Source organism: Parasteatoda tepidariorum, chromosome 2, assembly GCF_982258835.1.
Source record: "Parasteatoda tepidariorum strain Cologne lab strain chromosome 2, Ptep-v5.0, whole genome shotgun sequence".
Classification (NCBI taxonomy): Eukaryota; Metazoa; Arthropoda; class Arachnida; order Araneae; family Theridiidae; genus Parasteatoda; species Parasteatoda tepidariorum.
This window is the reverse complement of record NC_141756.1, coordinates 47,071,620-47,086,153: the sequence shown is the minus strand read 5'-3', so window position 1 is coordinate 47,086,153 and position 14,534 is coordinate 47,071,620. Positions and strand designations below refer to the sequence as shown.

Genomic DNA, 14,534 nt, shown 5'->3' with positions numbered 1-14,534 from the left:
AAAAATCTGTGGAAAGAAAAATCGATTACTGGGATAGTTTTTTAAAATTTTGCTCTTATTGTTCGTTGTTTAATTTGTTCATTTTTAGATTGTTCGTTTGATTGATGGAATAAATTAAATCTTGTTTAATGTAGTTGTCTTTATTTTTTTTGTTTAATGTTGTAACCGTCGTTGAACAGCCAACCGAATTTCATGAGTTTACGACTACTAATGTTCAACTCCGTAGCCTTGTAATTTTGAACCAAATCCAGAAGACAAGGAAACTGCTTGTTCAAGTATTGGGTGAATTCGCATTCGTGGAGAACTTTTTGATGGAACTAACTAGCATTTGCCTTACATAGAGAGGAAAACCTCCCATGGTTAGCCTGACGGCAAAGGGACTTTAACCCATGATCTGTCTTTCACTGAGGATGTTTTATGTCAGCACTGAGCCGGGTGCGAATTCATATCGACTAGCCAGCGCTGGAATTCGGAATTCCTCTCATTGGAAGGCGAACGCCTCTGATATGTTATTTGAACGATTTCATTATTTTATAATTGAATAATATTCAATAATACTTATAGGTGCAATGCGAATTAAAGTAATGCTTACCATGTGTGGCAACAAAAAAATTATTCATTGATTTTAAAAATAAAATGGATGAAAAATGAAGAAGAAAGAAAAGAAATGTATGCTTTATTCTTATCAAGTATGCAATACATTGTTCTGTTAATTAAGAACTAAAAAAATGAACGATGGTTTCAAAATAATATAAATGTGGCAATGACGTGAATCTAAGAACAAAATAAATACGAATTCCGCCAAAAAATATTGAATTCGTAATGTTCTGAAGTAAAAAATTATTATTTTATAGTTTTTCAAGTTAGTAGCACCATATGTTGATGGACATTGTAACTTGAAAAGAATAAATAATCTAGTTGCTTAAGCAGAACGCAAAAATCCGATCATTTCTTACTTTTTACTCCATTTTTGTTTTTAAAATAATTGAATACAATGAAAGAAGGTGCCATTCCTTTTGCTGGCACGGAATTTTGTAGTTGAAGAAGATGCTATGTGTGTAAGGAGCTTAATTTTTATCGAAAAGGCAACAAATAATACTGTTAATGAGAAAATGCGTATCGTAAATAACTTTCTTTCGTTAATCCATTTTCTAAAGTTCTTGTTCATTCATTCTCTCAAAATGTCACACTAAGCTCTTCATTTACGACCACGAGTGGCAAATTAAAATATGGCAGAAATAGTTGCTCAGTTAATTTGACTTTGTCAAACTTGTATCTGAATTTATTTTGTTTTAATGGTTTAAAATATGTTTATTATTACCAAGAAATTATTATAGTTCAGAGATAGTTTTGAAAAATTGAAATTCTATTTAAATAAGTCTACATTTAATTGATAGCTGATTGTTTGGATTTTCTTTTTATATCTTGAAATCGTCATTGTTTTACATAGGTAAATAATTTTCATATAAAAATTTTTTTTGTCACATTTACAACGTATATCCGACAAATAAACATTGTTTGCGCGGGCTGCATATTTCGTCAATTAAAAATAAATATAATGTTTAAAAATGTTATCTCTATAGTTTCTAACATAATCCGTTATACAGATATTTTCATTTTTTTTTTTTTTTTAATTTACATGTGTAGACAAAAATATAGAATCTGTCTATAGGTTGAAAATACTCCATGTAAGCCGTTTTAATTTTAAAATAATAAATAACAGAAGCATATTTTTCAATGTTAATGGAATTATAATATTTAACGTCACAATTTTTATGACATCTTCATTTAAAATTTGTTAATCCTCAAGGTTTCTGGAAGTTTAATTTTAAATTTATACTGGAAAATCTAATTAATATATACTATGAATTGTGAATAAATGTAGACCTTGAAATATAGTTTTCAGAAGTAAGAATCTCAGAAAAGAAAACTGATAAATTTCTTCAAAATTAATTAAATGTGCATGCTAATTACGTGTGTTTAAAATATAGATTTGTTTCTTGAATCCTGGAATGCATTAGGTTCGGAATCTTACCTTTTATAAATATTGTATTGTTGACAAAATGAGTCTAATTCCATGATACGAAGAAATATGTATCGCTGATAGGCAAAGGTTTATTTTCGGCATCAAGTAATTCTAATCCATATATTTTCCTGGAACTTGTTAGCTAAATCATTTGTATGTTCTATCCTTTAGAATAGAATTGTTATTTAGTGACGGAAATTTGATAAATGAAGCAATTATAAATTAGTCTGTTGTTTGTCTTCTTAGTCGGATTCATCACTTCTTGGTGGTTAATTTTTCTCCTAAATCATACTTACAAAATCAAAGTAAAAATATATAAGGTTTGAAACACTTGATGGGAGAATATGTTCTCATTGCTAATACGTCTTTTCTTATCAATTTCTTTTTTCCCAGACAAATAATACAATGATACAAGTCTGAAAATAGTACTTTTGCAATAGTTCTTCATGGGAAGAGCGTCGTTAACTAGTTGTAATGTCTTGCATTCGAGTTTATTGTTCCATTGTTTTGTTTACTGATTTGATGCGTTATTTATTATACTCTAAAGCTGCCGTTCCTAAATGGTGCTCTGTGGAACCCTATGCAATTGCCCCAGGGTTCCGTGAAAGGATTATAGATGTTCCGAGAGATAGAATTTTTTTAAAGTAGTAGTTGTTTAGAAATGTACAGTAAAAAGTAGCTTCCTTAGCAATAATTTTACCTTGTCTCCAGTTGTGTTCAAACTTGGCTTAATATAGGTCCTATTAGAACATGCACCGAGGGACCAATATTGGGATGTCTAGATTTTTTAATATAGATCCTAGAATGGCCTGTATGGGGCCTACATTGACCAATATGGAACCTACATTGACTAAATAATGGATATAAAATATCGGGTGAATCTGACATTTCTGTATAGGTCCTATATTGGTTCTAAAATATCGGGTGAATCGGAAAATTCTATATAGGACCTATATTGGTTCTAAAATATCGGGAGAATCGGAATGTTCTATATAGGGCCAATATCGGAAAAATAAAGGCTCTTTGAACCTTTACTGGGCCAAGATTCTTTATAATTGGCCCGATGAAGATCCAAGTTATTTTGCTGCTAGGGGGAAATTTTCCTCTAGTGGGGAGATTTTTAAATTAAAAATCTGACCACTAGAGGGCTAATACCCTATATTGCAATATGAACAAGTCAGTCTGCCATTGAACTGCCGGATGTGAAGCAACGGTTTGAATTTAAATGTCTGAAAGGTTCCACCCTTATAATATAGAACTTGTAAATAAAGTACAGTTAAATTTTGTTTTGTTCATGATACCCTTCATTTTTGTTTAGTAATAATTATATTTTAACTCCAATCTATAATTTATTTAATTTCTCGGTTGCATATATTACATTTTTTATATAATACCAAGTAACAAAATTTAAAAAATGAATTCCTTGAATTTCCAATGATTTTTTTTCCCAATGATGCATTGAACAAATTATGAAAAGAATATGCATTTATAAAAATCCCAGAAGTATTTCTCATCAAGCTTTTCAAGGCAAAATAAAATAATAAAAAAAATAAAGAATGAAGAATTACATTTCTCTGATTACTGTTATCAACGTTTGTAAGGATTCTTATTTTGAAAATCATAATTCAGATTATTTGATGCATTTTTGAGATTCGCTACTCTAAAGGTTAAATTAATTGCATTTAACGAAGAATAAACTAGGAATTGATATAAGAATTCTTTAAAATATTCATATGTCCGTAATTAATCATATTTTATTATTTTATACACTTGTTTGGGCAATTTATATAAGTTAATTAACGCGGCTTCTTCCTTACTTTTCAGATATACTGATCTTACGAAGTTTTATTTAAAAAGAGGCTACAAATTTTGCGCTTTTTGTTTTATTTTTGTTTCATTTTTTTTAGGTAGTCATTAATTTTGATGGCCAAATTTTGAGCCAGGCTTCCAGATTATAGAAATTTTAAACTATTAATCTTCCAATTTTAATGTGAGATAATTATTCTTAACATTTCAATTAAGATTTGTTGGATAAAATAATTACTCAATTCTTGTAAAAAAAAATAATAATTCAGAGAGGATACATATAGGTTGTATTTGCTTAAAAAAATACTTTTGAACTCAGGTTTAGGCGTTACATTTTCGCATCTTTACTCCATTTTAAAATATGATCGAATTAAATAATAATTTTTTTAAAACATTTCATCCAATTTGCAGAATATATTGGACCTTAATATATATTTGTACAATATTAAAAATAATAAATTTATTTCAACATGAATGATGATATTATATTTTAAAGAATTTATATATTTTTTTTAATTAGAACATTCTCAATTATTGAATGTTATCGTTCCTAACTTTATTTCAAAATGATGTCCTTCATCAATTTATCGCAGCATTGTTTTTTGATTTATCGAACTTTTAGTTCAGTGATTCAAAATAATAACTTCCTCTTACGTGTCTGTTATAGGGATATATATATATATTTTTAATAAAGTATGATGAGTGGATATTCAAGTATCATTACGAAAATGATATCTACGACAGGAAGATTTCTATATCCTATTAGATTTCCCCCATTCTCTACGATAAAATGTAGGTCAAATGTTCCCTTTTTTGGGCCTCATATGTATTTCCCCCGTATTTTGCCCTCATTTATACCCAGAGGAAAGTAGTGTGTATCAAGGTGTATGCCGTACTAGTCAACTTTCGAAACCAAACTTTTCTTTATTCTCTTTGTTATTCCAGAATACGTAGTAGTTATTGTTTATGCATTCTGTTTTTATCAGTACGTCTTGCTTTTGTGCCTGTACTATTGTGCAGAGTATTTTATTAACGTATACTTATTAAGCCAGAGCTATTAAACTATTGAATTGTTCGGAAAGTAATTTCGTCCCCCCCCCTTATATTTTTCGCAGCCAATCCCGCACTTAACACTAGAAAGATTGAAACTTAGTATATACCTATATTGCCCAAAAGCAGTTAAAATGACTGGATTGTAAAAGAATAAATAATGTGTAAAGAAATTTTTTTTTAAATTAATTTTTAATATTTTTTACATTATTTACAGTTATATAACAAGTTATTAGTAAATGTTAACAATAAAAAAATTATATGTTGCGCAAAATTCTAAGAAATTGTGTCATTATATACATCATTGTTTTTCTAATTGAAATTAAAAGCAATCAAAATGACTTCCTTAGGCAATCTAGTTAGCAAGGCTTGCTTGTAAAAAAGTTTGCTTGATTCTACTCAGTAGTTTTTGATTGGCGCCCTTCCAAATATGGAAAGTGAAAAACAGAAATTTCGGCATAATTTACTTTTTTTTACCATCGAAAAGATAAAAGATCTGTTCAAGTGAGAATAAAACTATCCCATGTGTATGGGGAAAATGCATGGGTAGTACGCCAATGCCGATTCGAAATTTTCGATCCAGAAAACTTTCGATTAAGATGTACGTAGATGCAGGGCTAAAGAGAATAGAAGGGCTAGTTCACTCCGCTCTTAGAGCTGAAGCTACGATTTCCCTCCTCATGACGTCACTGTGTCCACAGATCTCGGAGATCGCAAGCAAAGATATGATAACTTTGCATCTTTCTCTTTGTAAAAATAAGTTAGACTTTTTCTGGTTATTAGCCTTCAAACTTTACGTAATTAACACATTATTTCCGTTCATAAACATAGTTTAAAAAAAACTTTCTTGGTTATTATATTAAAAAAAATATCATTTTAAACTTATAAAAATGTTTTGCTAGTTGGTGAAAATGACACGATAAATACTTTATTTTAAAAAGTTCAGTTTTAACTTTAACTATTAAGAAAAATGAAGGCATATATCGACATTTTTTTTTATCTACTAGGGGGCTCCGCCCCCTGCTCGCTACCGCTCGCCAACCCCCGAGAATTGCTACGCAATTCTTTTTTGTTTGCTTCGCAAACAAATTTTAATACATTTATATAAGGATATAAATGCGCGGCAGAGCATAAGGGATTTTATTTAACAATGTACTAATCAACTTAATAATCAGTAAAATACAAAATTTTTAGTAAATTAGATCCAATCAAAAGAGGTGGACAGTCATCACTGTACGATTCTGCCAAATACTGATTTTCATCTATTTCTCGAAGACGATTAACTGCCCTACTTCGATTTTCTCTTTGGCGGGCATTAGTAAGCTCTCGATTATTTTGTCAATTTATTCTTCGACGCTCTTGTTCATTTTGACGAAACGTGGGATCCAATCTCCGCTGTCTGCGATGTTCTCGATCGCGATCTGTCCTGTCAGACATTATACTGAAATTCCAAATGATTGAAATGAGTTGAATAAATAAATGTGATTTAAAATTTAACCATTTTAAGGTAAGCAAGCCTCAGTAAGCTTTATTATAGCAAACAACAAAAATGTAAACATTAAAAGATATCAATCACTGGATAGGCATAAGAATGATAAGAGAAGATGAGATGTAATCAGCAAAAACCCACTCAAAGTAAATCAACAAAAAGCTTTGACGCGAATGCGTTCTCTTTTCTGATTGGCTTAAAACTGCATCCTCGCTTGGATTGGCTACTTCTTTCATACTGTCACGTGATACCTTAGATTTCATTGGCTGGTGCGACACCATCATTGGATTTTTATATATAGTTAGACATATTCTTTTATAACGATAAGTTAAGTCAAATTTAGAATCCCTGATTTTAAAACATGTCGTTAATAGCAATTTGTTCATACTTAATCATTAGGAAACATCAACCTTAAACGCTAATTACTGAAACAAAATAATAATTTAGGTTCATAATGACATTAAAAATTTTACAATTGTTTATAGACATTTAAATTTACGATGATATAATTTATATATATTCAAATTGAAGAGAATATAATTTTAAAAAAAAATCATAAATATTTAGAATAACTACATTAAAAAATATGTTATGAAATTAGGAGAATTTCAACTATATACTATATATTTTATTTATACTTTTTATGTACATTTTAATTTTCTTTGACTTTATCCATTTTTTAATTCTTTTCACCTGCCTTTCTTTATGAAGTAACGAGGCGGTTTCTATTTAGATAATGAATTTTTATAAAAGTTCTTTACGACAGAATAAACGTATTGCTGTTTTATATTAACTGTGTCATTTCGGAATCCATTCTTTGCATAGTTGTTCATTTACTTTAGGGAACACGCGAAAAATTATACTTTTTCTTTTGTTTTTGTATCAGAATTTTTGCAAGTTGCAATCGCGCAAACTGGCATTTCGATAATAGTTTAAAATTCTTGTAAATTCACTGCAAAAACTGAGGAAAGTCATTATAGAAAATAACAAATGTTATAGAATATCTCGCAAAAAGAAATGATCCAATATTAGTTAGAGCTAGTAAGGCCAAACGCTCCGTTCTTGAAGTAAAAGTGCGAGCTTTGCGCCAAAGTGACGTCACTAGAGTGACGTCGGAGGATCGGTGCGGCGAGAGATACTTCAAAGGAGTGAACCAGCCCTTCTATTCTCTTTAGCCCTGCGTAGATGCGAGTACGAATCGAGTATCGAAAAATCGAGTATATGAATGAAATTGCAAATAGTCTAATCTGGTCAGCAGTGTAATATTGAGAAGAATGAGAACAGTGATGGTGATTATAAAAGGAAAAAAAGAAAGCCAATTTTTTTTAAAACTCAATATTAAATTAAAATAGTTTTATGTAGCATGTTTTTTTTAAAAAACTATCAGATTTTTTTTGAAAACTATCAGATTTTTTTAAAAAACTATTTTTATGTATAATGTTTTTGAGTTTCTGTTATAGCTTTTATTAGTGTGACTATCTAGTTGGGAGGACTACAATATGCATGAGGGCAAAAAAGTTTCAAGCATGAACCATATCTTTTTACCCCTAGACACATTATAGATTTTATATTTTATAACTTCATTGAACAGTTGATCCCAATTACATAGATCCCAATTTTTGGATTTACGACTACTAATATTCAACTTCGTAGCCTTGTAATTCTGAACCCAATCCTGACAAGGGAACTCGAGAATCAAGTATTGGGAGAAATTTACCTTCGTGGAGGACATTTTTTGATGGAACTAACCCGCATTTGCGTTACGCGGAGATGAAGAATACGAGAACCTCCCACGATTAGCCTGTCGGCAAGGGGACTCTAACCCATGATCCGTCTACCACTCAGGATATTTCACGTCAGCACTGTGGTCGGTGCAAGCCGGATGCGGATTCGTATCGACCAGCCATTGGTGGGATTCGAACCCGGCCACATTGGAAGGCGCCATCACGGCTCTTACATGTATAGATTTATTTTATAACCGTCTTTGAACAGACGACCCAATCTTATGGGTTTACGACTACTAATGTTCAACTCTGTAGCCTTGTAATTTTGAACCCAATCCAGAAGACAAGGGAACTCCTGGATCGAGTATTGGGAGAAATATATAGATTGCCAGGTGTCTGTTAAGAAGAAATTCGGGTCCGTTAACGGCCCCTTCACAAAATATCTTTTAGAAACGGACCTTTTACAAAATAATTTATCTTTTAATCGGATCCATCACGAATTTGTTTATCTTCATTGTTTTGTTAATCGAATAAACCCTTCCCAGGTGGGGGGGGGGGAGAAAGACAGATGTAAACGAACTAAATTTTGTCTTCGGCAGACGCTTCTTCCTTTATTCGTCCGAAATGAATATTCTGCGTTCAGTAGTATAGGCTAAATACCAAATATTTATATGTTCCATCGCTAATTTAGTAGCTGCAATTGCTGCTTATTTTTTAAAATTTAATTTTTTTTAATTATATTTTACAGTGTTGATTATAATCTTGTATGTCTTTACAATTTAAAACCCCTTGAAAAAGTTTTTTTTGCAATAACGGACCCTATTTGCACAAATTCACAAAAGCGGACAATGGTTGAGAGAATGTGACTTTTTATATTCACAAATTACGAGTAATTTTTTCACAATTTTACAAAAACGAACCTTTCGCAAAATGTCTGGACAGACACCTGATTGCAATATAAACTATATATAGATTGTATTAAAATAAATATCAGTCTTTAAAATAAATAAAGGAGTATAAAGTCACTTTACTTAAACTACTTTTTTTGTCTGTTTAACAGCGCGGTGCGTGCCAAGAATAGATAATAAATTTTTGCAATATAAACATATTTCAAAAGGAAGGGAAATGTGTACAGTTTATGGTTATTATGCTGAGATCGGGAGCGAGTAAAAAAATGTAACAAACTTTCTTATATTAAGTTGTATTTAACGGGGGGGGGGAATTAAGAAATGCAATGCATCCTCGATGCGCGTTACGCTATATGAGAATCATTTTAAGAAAGAACTCCGTCATTACTTAAGCTTGAAAAAAAAGAAAAGATTTTAATCCATGTCTCATACGTCATCTCCAGTCATTGACAGCCAAAGCGACGCGGAAATGCGCACTATCCTCTCTTGATATTGTGTTGCACTATATTAAATATAGATCCTAAATTCAGCTGTTTCGCGCTTCTTCTTTTTTCTCCTTCTTATCATCGTCAGTAAATGGCGGGAATCTCTCACTGACATTTCTTGCTGACACGATGTCTTTGTTGTACCCTCTTTTCTTGTGTCGCAATAGGATGGGTGACGCAACTGCGGTGAGATTATCACATGTGCGGTCTGGCGGGTTTAAATTAGATGTGATTTATGGATTTCTGCTTTTAAATCCTTTCACTCTTTCTAATTCTCTGTGAGGTAGCGGCTTTTAAGGTAAGATTATCAGCTATCATCACACCACCATCCATTTGTTTCTCGATTGAAATTGCGAAATTGTAATTTATCACAAATGCAAACTAAGCTTAAACTGCAATATTTTTTTTTTATTAAAGAATATATTTACTAGCAGTTCTATCTGCTGTGGCAGCTTGAAGCCTGCGTAGCTTATCTGAGAAGAAAAAAATAATGCTGCCCACAATGCCACCATTATACAATTAGTCACGAAATCGTCATGCCTTAACCTACATCAGGTCCTCAACGGGTTAATGAAAGTAGCTTTATTATATTTTTTTACCGTACCAGGGGTCTGTTTAGAAGAAATTTGAGTCCGCTAACGAACCCTTCAGAAAATAATTTTTCATAAGAACGGACCCTTCACAAAATATTTTAACTTAAAAACGGACCCTTCACAAAATAATTTATCTTTTAATCGGACCCTTCACAAATTTGTTTATCTTCATTATTGTTTTGTTAATCGAATAAACCCTTCCCAGGAGGGGGGGGGGGGAGAGATAGACAGATATAAACGAACTAAATTTTGTCTTCGGCAGACGCTTCTTCCTTTATTCGTCCGAAATATTTATATGTTCCATCGCTAATTGTGTAGCTGCAATTGCTGTTTATTTTTTAAAACAACAGGTTAATGAAAGTAGTTTTATTATATTTTTTTACCGTACATCGATTGAGGTAAGAAAATGGGTAGGAATATTTTTGTTATAAGGCTATTCTATGAATAACATGCTGTTCGAATATTTTATAAACGTGATTTTAGATGCCGCCTGCCAGAACAAAATACATCACAAACCTTCCTAGTGGATTTTATAACTCTACATTTCCTTACCGCTAAGCATTTTGCCTCTTGTCAACAAAAATGAATTGTAACCCTTTCCCTTTAAGTTCTTACGTAATATTTGTACGGCTTTAACAATCTTAGAACATTCAAAAATATAATTCTCCATGCTAGAATTGTTTACTTCAATCTATATTCATATTTGATGAAATAGTGTTTTCTGGTATTCGGAATTTGAGTAACGTTGAGTTGTCTCATCAAAAAAAATCATGTTTTAAATTTTTATTCTATGAATTTGAATTTGCTTTCCTTTGGATCTGCAAGAACGGAACAATTTTCTTGTACTTAGCTTTTTCGTTTTTTGAGTTATTTTAGTGACGGGATTTTCTAGCAGTAAATTCCTATCGTCTCCGTTATGAATAATTGATATGTTCAGTTTGTAAATATTGAAATCAATGTTTACGTTTAACTTTCACATATTAAAAAAAAAAAGATAAATAACTTGAAAGTCTGCACATTCTGCGCTTCGGAATTTACTTGTACTTGCGATGCAGTTTTACATTTGCAAACGATTCGCTTTCTCCGTTCTCTGAATACTCAAAAACAAACAGTCATTGAATTTTGACTCATAGTCCAGTTTTACATTTTCCGTGAAATTCAACGGCAATGCAGTTTATGTTTACATAGTTTACATTAAAACACCTATTACCGTTTATTATTTGTATTCATATCCACATTTGTATTATGATTATTGGATTGGCCTAGTCATGGGGTTGGCATTTTAAAAATATTTTTAGTTTTAAAGATCGAAATTTTTAGCACTTATTTATTTCTTAATATAAAAAGGAAAATGAAACACTAACGCTTACTTATTTAAGATTAATCCTTATTAACTTTAATTATGTTTGAAGACTTTGAATAACATCTTTATTATTATTTGGAATTTGAGATTTCTTTATACTTTGCTACTTTAACCTTTCTTCCTCTTAAACGAATTAAATTTTCCAGTGGAATGTTTTTAAAAGTTCTTTTAAAGCGAATAATAAATTTCCCGTACGTATACCAGTTAAAAATAATTTGATGATGCTAAATCAAAGATATAAACTGTAAATCGAATATTTAATTTACTTTAAAGTTTTATTTTAAATGTGAAATAAAAGTAAATAATTTTTCTTCTGATATAATTATTGAAAAATAATAATTTGTAGCATTGTTTCGAATATGCTTCGAAACCCAAGCTCGAAAAATAAGCTTCTTGTGTTTATATAACAGATTTTTAAAAAAATTAGGTCGATGATTTTTGTTCCAGTTTCTACCTTTTAGAACAAAGAAAAGTAGTATGACGCATCCCTTTTTTCGTTTTGACTTGCCCATTTTAATTACTGTGTTTTTATTTTATTTGTTTGTTTCCTTTATTTTTTTCTTCTTGTTGTGCCAGCAGGTGTTAAGCTAACATCTTTTTCTTTATTGTTTCTTTGTAAAAGCATCTGTCTTCTTTGACGTAGCTGTAATTTATCTTAAATGCGTACTACTTCGCTCATTCATGTGAATTAATGTTGCAGTTACGATTTGAAAACAACCATGAATCTTTTTTTTTCTCTTCAGATTTAATCGATTACATAGTGTATGATGATAAAATTCAGTAGGTGATAAAATTCTATAAATTACCACTATCAAGATGTTCTAAGTTAGTTTCACAAAATGTTTCCTCGAAGAATTGACAAATTTCAAAAGAGAATTTAAGAATGAAAAATGATAATCATCTTTATAAAATTTAAAACAATAGAAATGATTCTTTACTTAAAATGAAACAAATTTGCATTGGTGTTGCCGTAGCAACGTTTTCAAAACTATTATCGATAATAATTCGATTACAAATTTATCAAGAGACTTATTTGTTTATCTTTTCTATAGACTTGAAGCCAATAACTTTTCAGTCCTCATCATATGCTTTTTAAATTAAAAAAAAGATATTATTATTATTATTATCATCATTGTTTGTATTTATTTTACGCTATATATTTATTTTTTTACTTTATTTTTTGAAAAAAGAAAATTCCGAGCTTATATTCATATAGGGTACTTGTTTGCTGGAAAATCAGCTGGAATATTAAACGCTCATTGATTTTGATAATGGCCAAATTTTTTCATGCAAAAACTCATGATTTTTATTCAAAACTACTCAAAAATCATAAAATTTAACTGTTTTTTTTTATAAATTTCAAGTATTTCTGGAGTACTGCTATGAAATTATACTTGCTTTCATTCTTTCTATGTCTATTAAACTAAACTCAGTGGCGCGACAGCCCATAGAGGACCAAGCCCTACTGTGCCCGTCTCAGTTTTCTTGACCTTGGGCTCTGGGGTGCAGGAGCAGATGTTCCAGTCAGGTGGTCAGCCGAACGCGGAACAGTGTTTAGTTCCCAAGCATGCTTGGTACTCATTTATCGACCCACTGAAGGGATGAAAGGCTGAGTCAACCTTTCCCGGTCCGAGGATCGAACCCAGGACCTGTGAAGTGAAAACGCGAAGCGCTACCACTCAGCCACCGGGAGTCTTTTTCTAAGTCTACTCTTTTGTAATGTTAACTTAAAAAGGGTGAGATGAGCGAATTTCTGTCAATCCTATTTATTTCTAATAGTATTAATAGTCAATCCTATTAATACTATTTGTTTCTAATACTATTATGTGTTACATGAAGCTGTTAAATTCTTTTAATGTAAATGTGTCAAAAAGAAAATTTTTCTAAAATCTAAATACAGACTAATTTATTATAGTTAACTACTCATCTTAGAATGCTGATTGCAGAATTTTATTCTTAGCATAATTTTGCTGGAAAAATAGAAATGCATTGAAATTTTGAAATGCTAGGAGCAATGTTTGTTTCATCAATTCTGATGGAGCCATTGCAAGGAAAGTTTGCAATGGATTCATCTTTCGCAATGGATTCATGTTTTGTATTTTTCAAATTTCAAAGTATACTTCCAAGTAGAACACAAAATAATTATCAATTTATTTGTGAGAATTAATTATCATTAATTAAAAGCATATTTAATCAATGATAATTTATTCTTTGCCTATATGATGGTTGAGTTCGGTTGTTATAAAATATTAAAAAAAAAATGATTATTAAGTGGGTCATGAAAATTAAGACTCTACAAATGCCTGACAAATGCCATGATGTTTTTAATGTGATTATCATTGCGCACTGACCACCTTTACTTCGCAGACAAATGGTTTCGCATTGGTCTGAAGCGAAGCAAGCTTCTAGGTACCTCAAGGTTCTTAACCAGAATTTTCATGAAACATATTTTTCATACTTTTTTCATTATTTTGTATTAATTTAGTTAAAAATTAGTGAAATATTAAGTATTATGTTAAGCATTTTAATAATTTTTGGCAATTCAAGACAGCATCGGACACCAGTTTTTTTTTTCTTTTTTGCGTTAAAGTTAAAATTTCCCAAGCATAGCTCAGTTTCAAACTATAATTTTTCAAATATGCACTAATTTGTAGTTATTTAGATCTACGAGAAGCAGTAATTCATAGTTGAAATTTCTTTAATTTACATACAAAATCATAGGAGTGTTTTTTTTTTCAAACTACTTTGTTTGCATTTTATATCTTAGAACAAATGTAATTCTGCAAATCATAACAGATTCTTTTTAGTAACTAATAGACCGTTTTTTATAATTAAAAAATACCAATATATATTTTACTTGTAATTCGAGAGAGAATCTATTTAAAAGGAACACTGGTTGTAAATCTTCACCAAAAGGTCAACTTATGACCCATTGCCATTTAGAGAAATCTTTAAAAAAGCATAGAAAAACTATGAACAGTACAAAAATTGAATTTTTTAGAATTTCTCTTTTATGTATTTGATCTCGCTGCTATAATACTCGTTTTCCATGAATGACGTGACATTACGTCAATCCACACGTTGATTCTT

At 30.7% G+C, this 14,534-nt stretch overlaps 1 protein-coding gene across 1 annotated transcript in view; it reads left to right on the top strand.

The window, feature by feature from the left end:
* Nucleotides 1-14,534, top strand: part of LOC107449842 (insulin-like peptide receptor) — a 159,659-nt gene that overhangs the window by 22,884 nt on the left and 122,241 nt on the right. The window lies entirely within an intron of this gene.